This window comes from Mytilus californianus, unplaced genomic scaffold (assembly GCF_021869535.1).
Source record: "Mytilus californianus isolate M0D057914Y unplaced genomic scaffold, xbMytCali1.0.p SCAF_13, whole genome shotgun sequence".
Lineage (NCBI taxonomy): Eukaryota > Metazoa > Mollusca > Bivalvia > Mytilida > Mytilidae > Mytilus > Mytilus californianus.
The window spans coordinates 26138386-26153232 of NW_026262615.1; the positions used below are offsets into that span (position 1 = coordinate 26138386).

Consider the following 14847-nt stretch of genomic DNA (forward strand, 5'->3'; position numbering starts at 1 on the left):
TTGAATAATTACAAAATTTATGAATTCAATAGATTTCAGTGTTTGTTATTGGTGTATAAAAGACATTGATGTATGAATATAATTTCATAAATTTGAAACGTTTAATATTATTACATACCAATATAAAGAACCGTTCATAATTTGTAAATATTATTCAGTTCCACACAGGTATCTACGACATCGACATGCTAGACTTTCTCACAAGACAGTGTGTATAGTGAGACACTGTACTAAGATAGACTCAGACAGTACAGAATACTGTCGAAATACATTAAGAGGTAACACATTCAGGATCAAAACGCGTGTAATACACAGATGTAGTCATTCAACTGTCATGAATACACTGTTAAATAAATTGTGTCCTCATAATCTAACCTGCAACAGCATTCATCCTGCTACTTGTTAAAGCATTTCTTGCTTTAATATGGTGTATACAATTTTTTCAGAAGTTCTGAAAACTTAATCTATCTGCATTACTCGATCCCAAAAGACCAATACATGAAAGAAGTGTAACACCCCCTTACACAAACACACATACGCACAAACACAAAAACAGAACACCAAAGCCACCACTTTATTCAAACGTATGCCAAATGCTTTAGTGAAGAATTAGAATTGGAACCTACATAAAACATTTTTTACCTTTTTGAAAAAGACTATAAATGAAAACCGAATTACATAATCTCCCCGTAATGATAAAGTATTGGGAAAATTAACCAGAGCTATCTCACATTAATCACAGAGAGGGGCTAGCAAACAATTTTTTATTATAGCTTATTTAACGTTAAAAAAATTTCCACTATAAATGAATGTTACTTTATTCACATATAAGGACTTTGTTAGCTGAATCTACAAATTTTATAAGATATTATGAATTTTTCTTACAATAGATTAACATGATACATGGTGAGGTAAAATGTATCATAGATACACGCTAAACGAAACCTGATATTTAAAGCTTATTTATGAATAATAAACCTCAAAATTTATTATTTAGACTAACAAGTATGCAAATACATGTACAAGTGCCAATGAGACAACTCTCCATCCAAGTCACAATGTGTAAAAAGTAAAAAGAATTATTGTTCACTGCGGCCTTAAACACAGAACCTTGGTTTACACTGAACAGCAATCTATAAAAGGCCACACAATGACTAGTGTAAAACAATTCAATCAGGAAAAACAAAGGTCTAATCAATATGATAAACGAGAAACACTTATGAACCTCATTAACAAACAACAACTACGGAACAACAGGTTCCTGACTTAGGACTGGTACAAACAAAAGCATCGGGTATAAATATTTTAACAGGCGCCAATCTTCACCCTAACCTGAAATAATAGTGTAACATAACAAAATAGAAAAACACACCATAAAATATCAAATGAAATAATTTCACTATATCAAAAGACATAATAACAAGAGCAAGTAAACATACAATTAACGAAAACATTTGATTAATGACACAATGTAAATGCAATATTGATAAAAAAAAAAAAGGGAGGGGAAGATATGTGTAAAACAATATCAGAAAGACAACTATTACCTGGGACAAAATGGCGTTATATAAAGTAACGTACACAGGTCAGATAATAATTATGTAGTTAGGAGTTCATGATGTACGGAAATTTTTTTTACAAAATGAATAAATTTGTTAATAAATTTCATAGTACGAGAACAGAAGAGAAAATTTATCGTCATACAAATACAAATGAATGTTTGATGATTGAACAGTTTAACAGATTTTCCTTAGGTCACTTGTTTAAAGTCATACTATCTCAATCAAACCCTCTTTTGTAATGTCAGAGTTAATTTTTATTCCTTCATCATGGTCGCTCAACATTGTAGAAACTATCTATAAGAATGGTTTATAGTTCAGTTCATAATATTCATGAAACACATGTCGCAAGACATTCATGTAGCTATAACAGAAATCAATCAATCGTTAAATTATACCACTTTTTGTGAGAATATTTGAATTAAAAAAAAACTCTTATAGAGCTTCCATTTAGAAAAACTTGGATATAGGCCCCTTCATTTCCCCTGTCAATAACAAAAGTGTTCTAATGGACAAAACTGAAAGTTTAAGAACGAAATTGGATGATACCAAAGGGGTAAGCAAACTTATAAATCGATGACAACACGCCATGCCAAAATACGAAAAACGAACAAACAACAAACAACCCTATGTATAAACCAGACCGATGTACCAGAGAAAAACACAATTCCAATCGGACAATGTATAAGAATAAGTAGATATGGTATGATTACCAATGAGACACCAGCTATTCACCAGAGTTTAAATGAAGAGGATGTAAGCAACTGTAGGCAACTGTACGGCAATAAAACTGTAGTATTTGTTTCCATTGTTTGGAATTCAAAGGACTTAAAAGTTTTGAAGAATCTGGAAGTTAGAAAGAATTCTAAGACCTGTCCGTTTGGAGTTCAAGCCTGCGTTTTGTATGGGCACATGCATTTGTGTGGTCTGTTGTATATTGGAAGACAGCAACGCAATTACACAAAAACCTAGACATTTCATATATCCGCTTGACAGTAAACATTTATTTGGGGCATTTACCCAACCATCCGTGCATATATCATAAAACATCAAAGATACGAGATAAATTTGATAGATACTAGTATTACGATTATCTACAAAAGACATCAGTAAAAATCGAATCAAACCATTGGAAAGCCAAATCTCTTACAAAAATGAAAAGCATTAAAATAAAGCACAACAAAAAATGTAAGCCACATCAGACCATTCAAGGATGAAAAAGTCTTACTATTACGAAGGATTTTGATAAATTCGGGGAAATTAAATTACAGATAAATCGACACTTCCATGGTCATTACAAAAACAACATTACAATGAATTAGGAAAACAATTACAATATTACATTTGTTGTTATCGTTTTCAGTATAGTGATTGACTAAAAGTCCTTGACCCTACTGGATGGTTGAATTGGTAAATATTATCATATATGCAACATAAAAAATAACGCACCACATGTATACTAGTATTCACAATGTTTCGCTTTTGTTTAAAAAAATTGAAAAAAAACCCCATACATACTTAAAGGATTGCCTTGCAATCAATCCAAGGGTTCAACAGAGAAAATAGTCAATAATCTAACTGTTCTTTACAAAAAAAATCATCATAAAACTGAACATCAAAGTAATTTCCATTGTTTTCATTCATGTGAAATGATACAAAATTATATGAAGGGAAGTATGATGTGATGACACTGGTCCGTTTGAAGACGTTGACCTCGGGATTTTTGTTGCTGCTATTTTTTACTTTGCTTTATGGTAAAATCATATCCCACATCTCATTTATTCATAAAACACAGATGATACCCCTTCTTGCATATAACGTTACGAAGATACATAACTGAGTATTAGTAAAAGTGACGCTTCCTAAATTCGAACTTGATCTGAGTTTTGTGGATAAGTTTCATAACATTTGTTTGAGGCAAACTTAAAGGGGCACTAGCTGTCAAATTGATGTTCACCGATATGACTCAAATTCTCATTTTTGATTTATAACAATATAAAACATCTATCCAAACTATAAAAAGTCTCAAATAAACAATTTACAGGGCATGGACTCAATACTAGTAATATGTAGCTTCGTTTCGTTTGTATATCTATTTTTTAGTCTAAACGCAATCTAATTAACTATCGAGTTGACCTCCGAAAAACCTGCGATGGTCATATAAGCGACATAAATATAGATATAAATAGATCAATCGAACTCGTGCAATTGGATTTTTTTCCAGGTCTGTTTAATTTCATATCATAGATCAAAAATATATGTTAATCATCTTTTTTACCTGTATAAGAATGATTTTTTTGTGGATCGAATCAGTCAATCAAAAGATTTACCTTTGATTCACTTTCAATGTTGACATTCTTTTCCTTTAAATAACTTAGCACGCACAATTTATGTGCTATCCATTTCTAGCTAAGGGGTAACATTGAGGTTCACATGAATACGGATTCAATGAGGTCGAATTATTCACTTGCAAGTGAATAATTAATCATTGATGTTGCTTGGCTTTTATGACAAAATTGGACCAAACTGGCTGCTAAAATTTAATTATCATATCACTATTTCACTTCCATTAATGAATTTTTATATATCTCGTAGCTAATGCCCGTTTAAGTTAGAGAACGGAAACGGAAAAATCAGATTTTTTTTTTCAATTTGAAAATGAGCATAACTTTAGAAAGGTAAAAGATGGCGCCACCAAATTCATGATTGATTATTTAGTCTTAGATGCATGATTTTATTTTATCAGTTGTTATTAGCTTTACACTAGCTGTCAGTAATTGCGAGTACTCTTAGATCTGTTCTAAGTGCCTTTTTGTTTTATGAATGTACAAGTACCCGGCAACGTCTTCTCTGTGTTTTTGTTAGATGTATTATTATGTGTATCCATCTATAAGTAAAGCCTTTTTCAACTGATTGGTAAAGTTTGTTTTTATGTTGAACTGCTACACCACTGTCTCAGGTTAGGGGGAGGATTGGGCGCCGCTAACATGTTTAACCCTGCAACATTATGTATGTGCCTGTCCCAAGTCATGAGCTTGATATTCAGTTGTCGTTTGTTGCAGTGTTACAAATTAGTATCTGTTTTTCTATCATTATTTGTCATTAGGCCACACCAATTTAATTCCTTGTTCGACAGATCTGGAAAAGTAATCGTGTATATTTCCCGCGTTGTTTTTTGTTTTTGTTTACATTTATAAAAAAATAAAAAGCGATCGCATGAGCGTTTTAGTCAACGTCAAATCGCGATCCTTTAAACTGTTTTGAGCATAGAAACAGATTTCTTATCATGGTCAAGGAAGATTCCTAACAAAATCATGTCGATTTTCGTTCTTAGAATAAAGTACACAGAAGGAGAGTTATTGCCTTTAACTGCAATATCGTTTGCCGGCGGAACATAACTGTCCTGTGTCAGGAGCCTTTTGTTAAGTAGTTTTTGTTTGTTGGTATGGTTCATGGGTATTTCTTTTTTTGCAAATACATTAGATCGTTAGGTTCCTGTTTAGATTGTTTTACACCAATTAGCTTGCTGGTTTGTCTTGGCCAAAGCCCCGTGTTGAAAGCCGTTCTTTGACCTGTAATTGTAAACTTAAAATACATTATGACTTGAGGGAGAATTTGTCTCATTGACACTCATACCACATCTAATTTATATACAAAGTATCAAAAAGACAACGAACAAAAATGGAACACCAAAACGACGGAGACACAGACAACCAACAACATATAACACAAAAAAACTAAAATGTACACGCATCAACGAACAATTCGGACCCCCCCCCCAAAAAAAAAAACTGGATTTTAATACAGCTGTGCCGGAAGGATGAGCAGTTCATGCTTCTTGCAAGACACCGCAGTGTTGCTAGTTATAAGCCATAGATATAAGAAGATGTGGTATGAGTGCCAATGAGACAACTCTCCATCCAAGTCAAAATTTATAAAAGTAAACCATTATAGGTCACAGTACGGTCTTCAACACGGAGCCTTGGCTCACACCGAACAGTAAGCTATAAAGGGCCCCAAAAATCACTAGTGGAAAACCATTCAAACGGGAAAACCAACGGTCTAAAAACTAGAATTGAAAAACACTTATGAACCACATTAACAAACGAAAATTACTAAACATCAGATTCCTGACTTAGGACAGGTGCAAACAAATGCAGCGGGTTTAAACGTTTTAATGGTACCAAACCTTCACCCTTTTTCTGAAACAATAGTGTAACATCACAACATAGAAAGACACACTATAAAATATCAACTGAAATAGCTTAACTCAATCAAAGGACATATTAACACCATTGAACATACACTGAACAAATAAATTTGACCTATGATACAATGTAAATACAAAATAAATAAACTAAGGGAAGAATAATAAAAGTAACATGTTATATCGGTATGAAATGTTAAACAATTAAAGAAAAACAATATGCTCGAACAAAAATATAAGCCATTTGCAATAACTTTAAACACAGGTAAATGAAAATAATTTTGTTGTTAGGTATACATGTACAGTTCCAATAGAGAAAGGAAATATTTTTACAAAATAAATAATTTTGATGTTCATAGTACGAAGTGAAAATTTATAGTAATACCAAACACTTATCAAAGCTGGTATATAGACCAGATATAACCCTGAATAACATTATATTATATAATAGCAAAAAAAACGATACAATTAGTATCAACAGGTCAAATAAACAAGAAAGTACGATTTGAGAGTACGTCTGTTGAAGGGGGAAAAACATTTATGACAATTCAATGGAGATCATGTAAAGCAGTTGAAACAATTATTCAATAATTGATAATTCAGTCCAAGATCTGATGTCCTCAGAAACTAACAGTAATACAAGAATTCATAAATATGCTGCAAATAAAAGTGGGCATAAGATGTCTTGGTGAACAGTGAAAAAAGACTTCAGCAGGTGATAAATTAAAGAAATGTCAAAGTTCAATTCGTAAATCCAGTTGTATACCATCTTGTTTAGATCAATATTGTCAGAACCTTTGATTTTATGTTTTAAAAGAAAATTATCATCGCTCGCCTTTACTTTTTAAGCTTCGCCTAAACAAATTGCAAATTATTTTTTTTTTCGAAATTTTCAAACCGCTCGCTCTCCCCAATTTTTGAGTGGAAAATCCGTAGAACAAGAAATCAAATTGTTGTGACCTTAGAATTTTTTTACATTTTTCATTTCGGGGCCTTTTATAGCCAACTTTGCGATACTGGCTTTGCTCATTGTTGAACGCCGTATGGTGATCAATAGTTGTAAATTTCTGTGTCATTTGGTCTCTTGTGAAGAGTTGTCTCATCGGCAATCAAATCACATCTTCTTTTCTATATTGATCTGTGTTTTGTGGTAATGAGCATTGTGTATAAGATTCAAAACATTTGGTGGAGGCAAACTTGAGAAACAGAACGGAAAGAAAAATTCGCAATTTTTCCATTTATAAATGATGTGCTGCCACACAAATACAAACTTGATCTGCGTTTTGTGCATGGTAATAAGCAATGCGTACAAGTACAGAAAGACAGGAGTAAAACCTAATGCCCCCGCCGCTACGGCAGGGGCATAAAAATAAAGACAACACATATTTTATGGAATGTATTTGGCAATCTGACGAGGCTTTATTTAAAAAATTATATTTTTTCTTAGTATTAGATTTTCTTTGAATTAATTTTTGAGCCCTGTAAATTTTATTTGATTTTCATATAGTTTGTTCTATGAATAAAGAATTTTGATATGTGTGTTTAGTTGTAAATCAAGTCACCAAGTCGTATCCACATGTATCTGCTATTGTATGGCATGTCCAAAATATGTGATCAATTTCTTCAATAGCCAAATTGCAGAAAGTACATTTTGGCTTTCTTTTACTTTAACTTTAAATAAAATTTTATTTGTGCCCAAGATTTTGTGTATTATTCATTCCTGGAGCCAATGACATTTTGAGCTTTTTCTGGAGTAAAAAGACGTTTTATGCACGGTTTTCCAATCAAAATCAAAATACGGAAAGTAGAGTAAGGAGGATTATTTCATGACAAAAAAATCTGAACGTAAATACTGCAAATAAACAATTGGTTCTTATATGCTTTGGAAAAGACTAACTAATGAATCCAGTCTTAAGGACCATTTGTCTTCACAGCTTAGTTATGTACGATGTTTTACTAATAAAAAATTAAACATATCATTCGAGCCTTTGTTTGAATAACAAATATTCTTATATTATTTGGAATAATTGGTCCTTGTGTTTTATAAGGTTGTATAAGGATATATTGTTCTTCAGAGCTTTCTTATGTGATTTTATTGATGAAATAACCGTATTATAATGAATTATGAATTGTGCTAATCCCTGATATCTGTCGAATTTGTATACATCAGTCAAAACAAAGCTCTTGAAAACTTAGATTCAATTATTATTTTGTTTTTTAATATCTTAACGATAATCTCATAATGTAATTTATAGTTTAGTTTGCGTGTGTTACAAACTATTTTTTTCCATAAAGTCGTTGTAGTTGCTCCACAGTTAGCACAAGACAAACCCATTCGACTTCTGTTATTAACCTGAAAGACCTTTGATTTTTTTTCTGAAAATTTATTACAATTTTGTATTCTCTTTTATTACAAAAATAAAGTGTCGAATCTGCCGCGTTCATAGAATATTTTTGGAATATCTTTCATCGGGAATTCCAGGGAGCAGAAAATTTTGCGTTTGTTGTTCAATGAAAAAAAATAGTTAAAGTGTCCAAGGTCAGTCAGGCTTGTGTGGCATGGATCGATATTCTTTTTATATCTTAATAGTTCTGCGAAAACGAGCTTGTTAAATACATCATGTATTCTCAGAAATTGCTTACCCCAAATGTTTTGACTACATTTCACAACCAAAAATTGTACTCATTCCTAGTGGACACAGATTATCTGTTTCTCAAATTTATAAACACTCTCTTCAATTGCATTATTTCTAGTAAAGTGTTAGAAATTAACTTAATGTCATGGAAAATCCATATAAAGAACATTTAAACTTGAAACGAAAAGTAGAGTAAAGAGGATTAATTCATGACAAAAAATCTGTACGTAAATACTGCAAAACAATATTGGTTCTTATATGCTTTGGAAAAGTCCAACTAATACTCAAATCAACAAAACGCTAGCAGAGATGTGATAAGTAAGGTCTTAATTACGGAACATTAATCATGTGCAAAGGATTTGGTTAAGCATACTACCTTGCATACCATAGTGAGAAAGTTTTAAAGACTTACAATAGTGAGTTGAGGAAGTGTTGTAAATACAAAATGGGTACCGCTAAAAAAAGTCTATGCTAGGGTAAGGACAACTTCAAAACGATTCGGATAAAACATTAAATAAGAGGTGCACAATCGCATTTAATGGTTAAATGGCAATGTGTCAGAACTTGTTCATATTAATGCAATCAATAACCCTTCGCAAGGTACTATTAAAAAATAACAACCTTAATTTGTTCATGGAACTTAATGGTTGCATAGCAACCGATTCCTAAAATCCAACTTGTAGTATCTAATTTTGGCCAAATAATCTCTTCTCATTGAGTTTTAATGGTATATTATGTTTAATTACATTATTTGGTCAACCTGTTTAAGGTTCTCTGTTTCCTTCAACATAGTAAATTTCTTTTAGTAATGTATTATGAAAAAAAATAATAAATTGTAATGAGCGGTTTAGAAGAAGTAGCGGATACACAATTGGTTCCCTCCGCAAATAAAGCCAAAAAAACTTTGTGGAAGCATCACAAGATAAACCGTAAAAATCTTTCAGATGACTAAATGAAATAGGATGAGCAAATATACATAATGCGATTAAGAAAGTTTCACATTATTCTGTCAATTATTTTAGCTGAGTATACAAAAGTGGGATGGAATAAAGGAGGGACAGAAGGATTCCTCAATTACAATATACCGCTGCTTAACAAAGTGGGGGTATAGAAGCTTGTTCAAGGCACGTATCAAAAAAAAGAAATTTTTAAGCATCAACATTTTCTTTTTCTTGTTAGATTATTAGACAATAGTGATCTTTTGTGGCAAAAAAAGTGTAAAATGTTTTGTACTTATAATGTTCAAATGAAACATTGATTTGCCTCTGCACAGTGAATTGTGCAAGTAGCAAAGGTTGTTTACATTAGAAGCACTGGCTGTCTATCATTTCAAGATGTAGATCTGTATCTGTATAATGGAGAGAAAATACGAATCGCCTGAAAATCATATAACAGTAAGACCATATGTTCGTGGATAAAGTCGGCCTCTCTGTTCTGCGTCCATCATCACTCGTACGATTCAAAGTCATTAAGTTGTATTCGAGAAATAAGTGATTATTTCAAAAAGACTATAATGAACAAGTGGAATATATACCTAGATTAAAATGTCTGCCATAAAACACAAATTTGTGACATTGTATAAATGCCACAATTCAGGAGGTTATGATATTAGTTATTCATCCCCTTGCTGTGAGAGTTTAAGCGTATCAATTGGAATATTTGAATAACAGAGGCTTGAGACAATGGAATAGCATAATTCAGTATTCCATTCGCTCAATCTTATGTTTTAATACTGACAGTTGATACAAGTTGCCATAGTATTTTTGCATTGCCTAATTTATTTTATGAACTAAAATTTGAACAGATTAGTTCAATGTTATCCAAAATTTCCCGAGTGAAAGGAAGGAGTTGAATAGTTAATTAAGATGACAGCAGTTTATCAACTTTCTATAAATGGTATTGGTAAAATTAATGGCGACTTTGTTTTTTTATATCTTAAACACCAAACGATTTTTTAACTGTCTTTTAATTTGTCGTTTTTGGTTTTAAATTCTGGATACGCAAGAAATAATTTGTACTGCCATTCACTGGATATAAACCAATGTATCATCTTTTGTTTAAATGAGCTAATAAATCTGGTTTTGATTATTTAAGGTGGTATGGGAGTCTAAATCAAAAATGATAGAATTTGTTCATACTTTGCCAAAACGTAGTATATATTGATATATGTTAAAAAATATTATAAAAACGATAGGTCATCGCGCATTTTTTCAAGCTACAGGTTGTGACAAAATGACACATTTTGTATAGATTATACAGGAAAAAACATCATTATGTGATTAGAATCTAAACTAAATTATAGAATTGTAAAATAAAATACGAGAAAAAAGATAACTTTTGGAAAATATTTTGAGAATATCAAAAGAAAAGATAGGATCACTGTACATTTTTCCGGCTAAAATTCCATGTAGTTTCCTTCAGAAAATGCACTAATTCAGAGTTACATCCCCTTAAAATGCCAATTCAAAAACATTAACAATCAAGCAAAAATAATCTATACTTGTAAAAATATTAATATTAATAAGTTATAATCTTGTAAATTTGTTCTTTTAGATCAAAATTCTCATTAGTTATTTGCATTCCTGCATCAAATTTTGCTAATTTGATTGAAAATCTGGACTTTAGGTTTTTTTTGTTACAATCCAGGATGGCAAAAGACACCCATACCACCTTAATACACGCAACTACAAGTCTGAGTAAGATAGTGGTAGTGCTATTCGAGATCCTGTCAAAATTTAAAAGAGCGGAACGCTCGATATACACTAAAATAATCATACTTTTTTGGAGTACTCATTAGCATTTATGGTGGCATTGACAAGTATACTAATTTATAAAAAAAAAAGTCTAGTCTATCTTTTACACATTTTGCTCAGTAAATAAATTGGAAGATTGATAATTGTATTTCTATGTTAGCCCGAATCAATGTAAAATGGTATCAAGAGACATATAGTATAAGGCTATACTCAAGCTATATTTTTTTAACGAAATTGACGAGTGGCGCAAGTTTTGTTATTATGCAGATGCAGATACATACATTTTATCATCACGCAAATATGCAAATATAATAATTGCTTCGTCGATTTTCCAAAGTTAAATATTTTGGTGAGGACATCATATAAAACGAAGGAAGTGCATAGTTATATGTAAAGAAGGCATTAGTGCATCCTAAAATGTTTGATTCTTTCAGTTATTTTGCTAACTCATTTATCTTTAAAAACAATTGTTCTTTCATTTAAGTAAGATGTAAGCTATAAAATCTCAATATTATAATTGATAGGTAAGTCTTTATGAATTGACTACCTGTTCTGTTTTATGGTTTCTAATTGCTCACAGTTATCTCCTACTTTTTTAACAAACCTTATCTAATTTGATTGCTGTTTGCAGTTTATCAATGTCAACATTTCGATCATGCTATGCACATTAAAATCGGTAACGTATGTCTAACATAAGTTTACATATTCTTTTAACCAAAAAAAAAAAAAACAATATCAGATAAGTAACTATTTTGAAGAAGAATTAAAAATAAGAAGAAAATCAATAAAACATGGCATCCTTTTCATATTATATTTTTTATTGTTTCGTTATGCTTTTTTTTTTCTTTATTTGTAAACAATCTTGACGAGCGGGATAATATATCTATTCGATAGGGAAAGTCACGTTAAACCTGTAGGGGACACGATGTCCTAAGTTATACAACACTAGAAAGAAAAAAGCGCGTGAGCCCGACTTGAAGACTTCTTGGAATGTTTATGGTGATACACAGTTTGGGTTCGTGTTTCTCAAACTCTCAAACTGTTTTTATGCACTGATGCATTATGATGATAGTTTTGATTAGTTTGTCAGTTCTTCTTCCATAAAAGTTTTAATGTCCTATTAGAAGCTTCTATCTCGGTGTTACACAGGTGCTCCTAGAACGGAGGAAATGACTTAGAGAAAAAGGGGCGAGTGAGCTGTGGCCTAGTTGTCATAAGTCCAAGACAAAAATTGAATAAAAAACCATTTCCGCCTGCTTACAAAACGTAGACGGTAAGGAACCAGCTACGGGGCACTTACTATGTAATGAGTGGTAGGGATGAACCGCTGGAATAGGTCACTCTTTCATGCTCCATAATATATGAAAAGGGTGAGAAATTTAGATTATTATATCATTAGGTTGATATTATCATTTGCTTGATTATATCATAAGTATCTGAAACTAATCAGATGTCAGTATTTATTTTTGATGCGGTCAAACCACAGTCGTAAATGCATCAGCTATTTGTCACTTCAATTAATCTCTATTTATCTTCCAATGTGGTATTTCCTCTGATGCTAGTTATAGATGCTAAAAATCCGATTATTTTGACATCTGCACCTATTTAACATTCAAAGGTTTGTATACATGAAACATGATTACCATTATTCAATTATTCTATTGAAATTTTATTTTTTTTTCATAATGAAAGACATAAAAGGGGTAAATAGAGGAAAATGTTTAAGATGTGACGAATTTATTGGAAAAGCAAGTTGTGATTATTGTGACTGTGTTGCTACTAAACATGAACGTGATGAGCCGGACCAAAAAAAAATTGCTATACTAATATACCAGAAGATGAAAAATATCCAAATATATCTATAGGTCTGTTTTTTGTTGATTGATATATGATAGGGTATATATTTTTTATGAACAAAATATATGAAAAAGGTGGGGTACTTGATGTCTCAGCTGCTCACCCCAACCAGAGAAAGATTAGAGTGCCCCCCCCCCCCCCCCCACGAGGATATCATCTTTTCCCAGTCTAATCTAAATTTCCCGCCCTTCATCTTAGGCCTTTTGAACCGTCTGGATGCTTTTGGCGCGTTAAAGCAAGGAATAAACTAGGCAGCAAGAGTGTTAATGCAACATAATTGTGCAGCTATTGCCGCCTTACACCAAACCGATATACGAATTACTTTCATATACGAATATATTGATCATTGAAAAGTAAACGGTCTTCATTTGCCTAGAACCTTATGTCCTTGTAGTAGATTTCGCATTCTTAAAAATACAAAACGTTTTCCTTTGCAAATAGTTTTCAAATTCACGTACCGGATTTGATGAGGTCAATTATTTTTTTCCGAAAATTTAGGTAACTTTGCAAAAATAACGCGTTACATATGGATCCCCGGATGCATTATTATCTGCCCTTGCTACTGTACCCTAAATAGATAAGAATATACAGCAATATTGATCAGTTAAAGCAAACGGCAATTCAATTACAAACGATTCTTTTATTTAAAATGATTTCATTACAATTGTGTCAAAAGCAGTGACACATTTATTTTTTGGAAAATCACGTTCTAAAAATATATCTTTGAACGCAGTATTCAAATGGACGCAGTCAGGTTTGTGTATTTTGAATTCATGCTTATATATTTATTAAGTAGGGCAAATATTTGCTACCGCATGCACGTTTACAGGTTTCTCTTTCTTGGGTTTAATTTCAGCCTATAAACACACCAACATTTATTTATAGAGGCATTAAATAATTTTCGGATCCTATCAAGAAATATTGGTATGGGTGTGCCCTGTTTGCTTGGTTGTAGAATAATGTCACATTTTATACAAACTTCAACACTTTATCCTTCCTTGAAAGTATATATACATAGCAGAAAAATACGGATATATAAATATATTAATCGGTCGTTAAAGTACAGCATTTCTGTTAAACATAATTTTTAAAGTGATTTCTTTATGGTAATGATTTCTTTACAATTATGTCAAATAGAGTGACGTATTTATCTATTGGAAATTCCCTGCTAAATATATATCCTTGTAATGCAGGATTTAAATAGACGCTAGAGGATTTGTGTGTTTTAATTCATTCTTATTCATTTATTTAGCAAACATTTGCTACCTCATATTCCTACTTTAAAAAAATCACATAAATTCAAACAACAAGTTTAATAAGAAAATGTTTAAATTGCATTCAATTGGTGGGGTTTGCCTCTCTGAATTGTTTAGGTTTATGTGAAGATATTTGTTCGCTGCCGTTTGTTTGTTCGCCGTTTGGTGTTCGGGGTTCTTTGTTTTTATATGACCGCAAAAAAAATTGCGGTCGTATAATGGTATCACATCGTCGTCGTTGAAGTCCTCAGCGTCGTCGTCATCAATGTCGTCGTTGTCAGCGTAGTCCAAATAGATTTAGTTTCCAGACAATAACTTTAGTATAAGTAAATAGAAATCTATGAAATTTAAACACAATAGGAAGGTTGGGATTGATTTTGGGGGTTATGGTTCTAACAGTTTATGGGACTTGGTGGCCGAGTGGTCTAAGTAGTAACTATTGTAATTGTAACGGTTTATTTCTTCCTCTGTCATTACATTACTAGTATACATTTTCCGTTCCATATTTCACAGAACCTTGTGAAATAGGGTCCATATCGTGTGAACATGCACGAGCGTAAGGTATTAACTGAGATACGG

At 32.0% G+C, this 14847-nt stretch overlaps 1 protein-coding gene across 1 annotated transcript in view; it reads left to right on the forward strand.

Moving 5' to 3' along the window:
• The first annotated feature begins 13739 nt into the window (after positions 1–13739).
• Positions 13740–14847, forward strand: part of LOC127723428 (uncharacterized) — a 102991-nt gene continuing 101883 nt past the window's right edge. The window contains exon 1 of the mRNA XM_052230051.1: positions 13740–13766. The gene's annotated coding sequence lies outside the window, so the exon portion shown is untranslated. The remainder of the gene's footprint in view (positions 13767–14847) is intronic.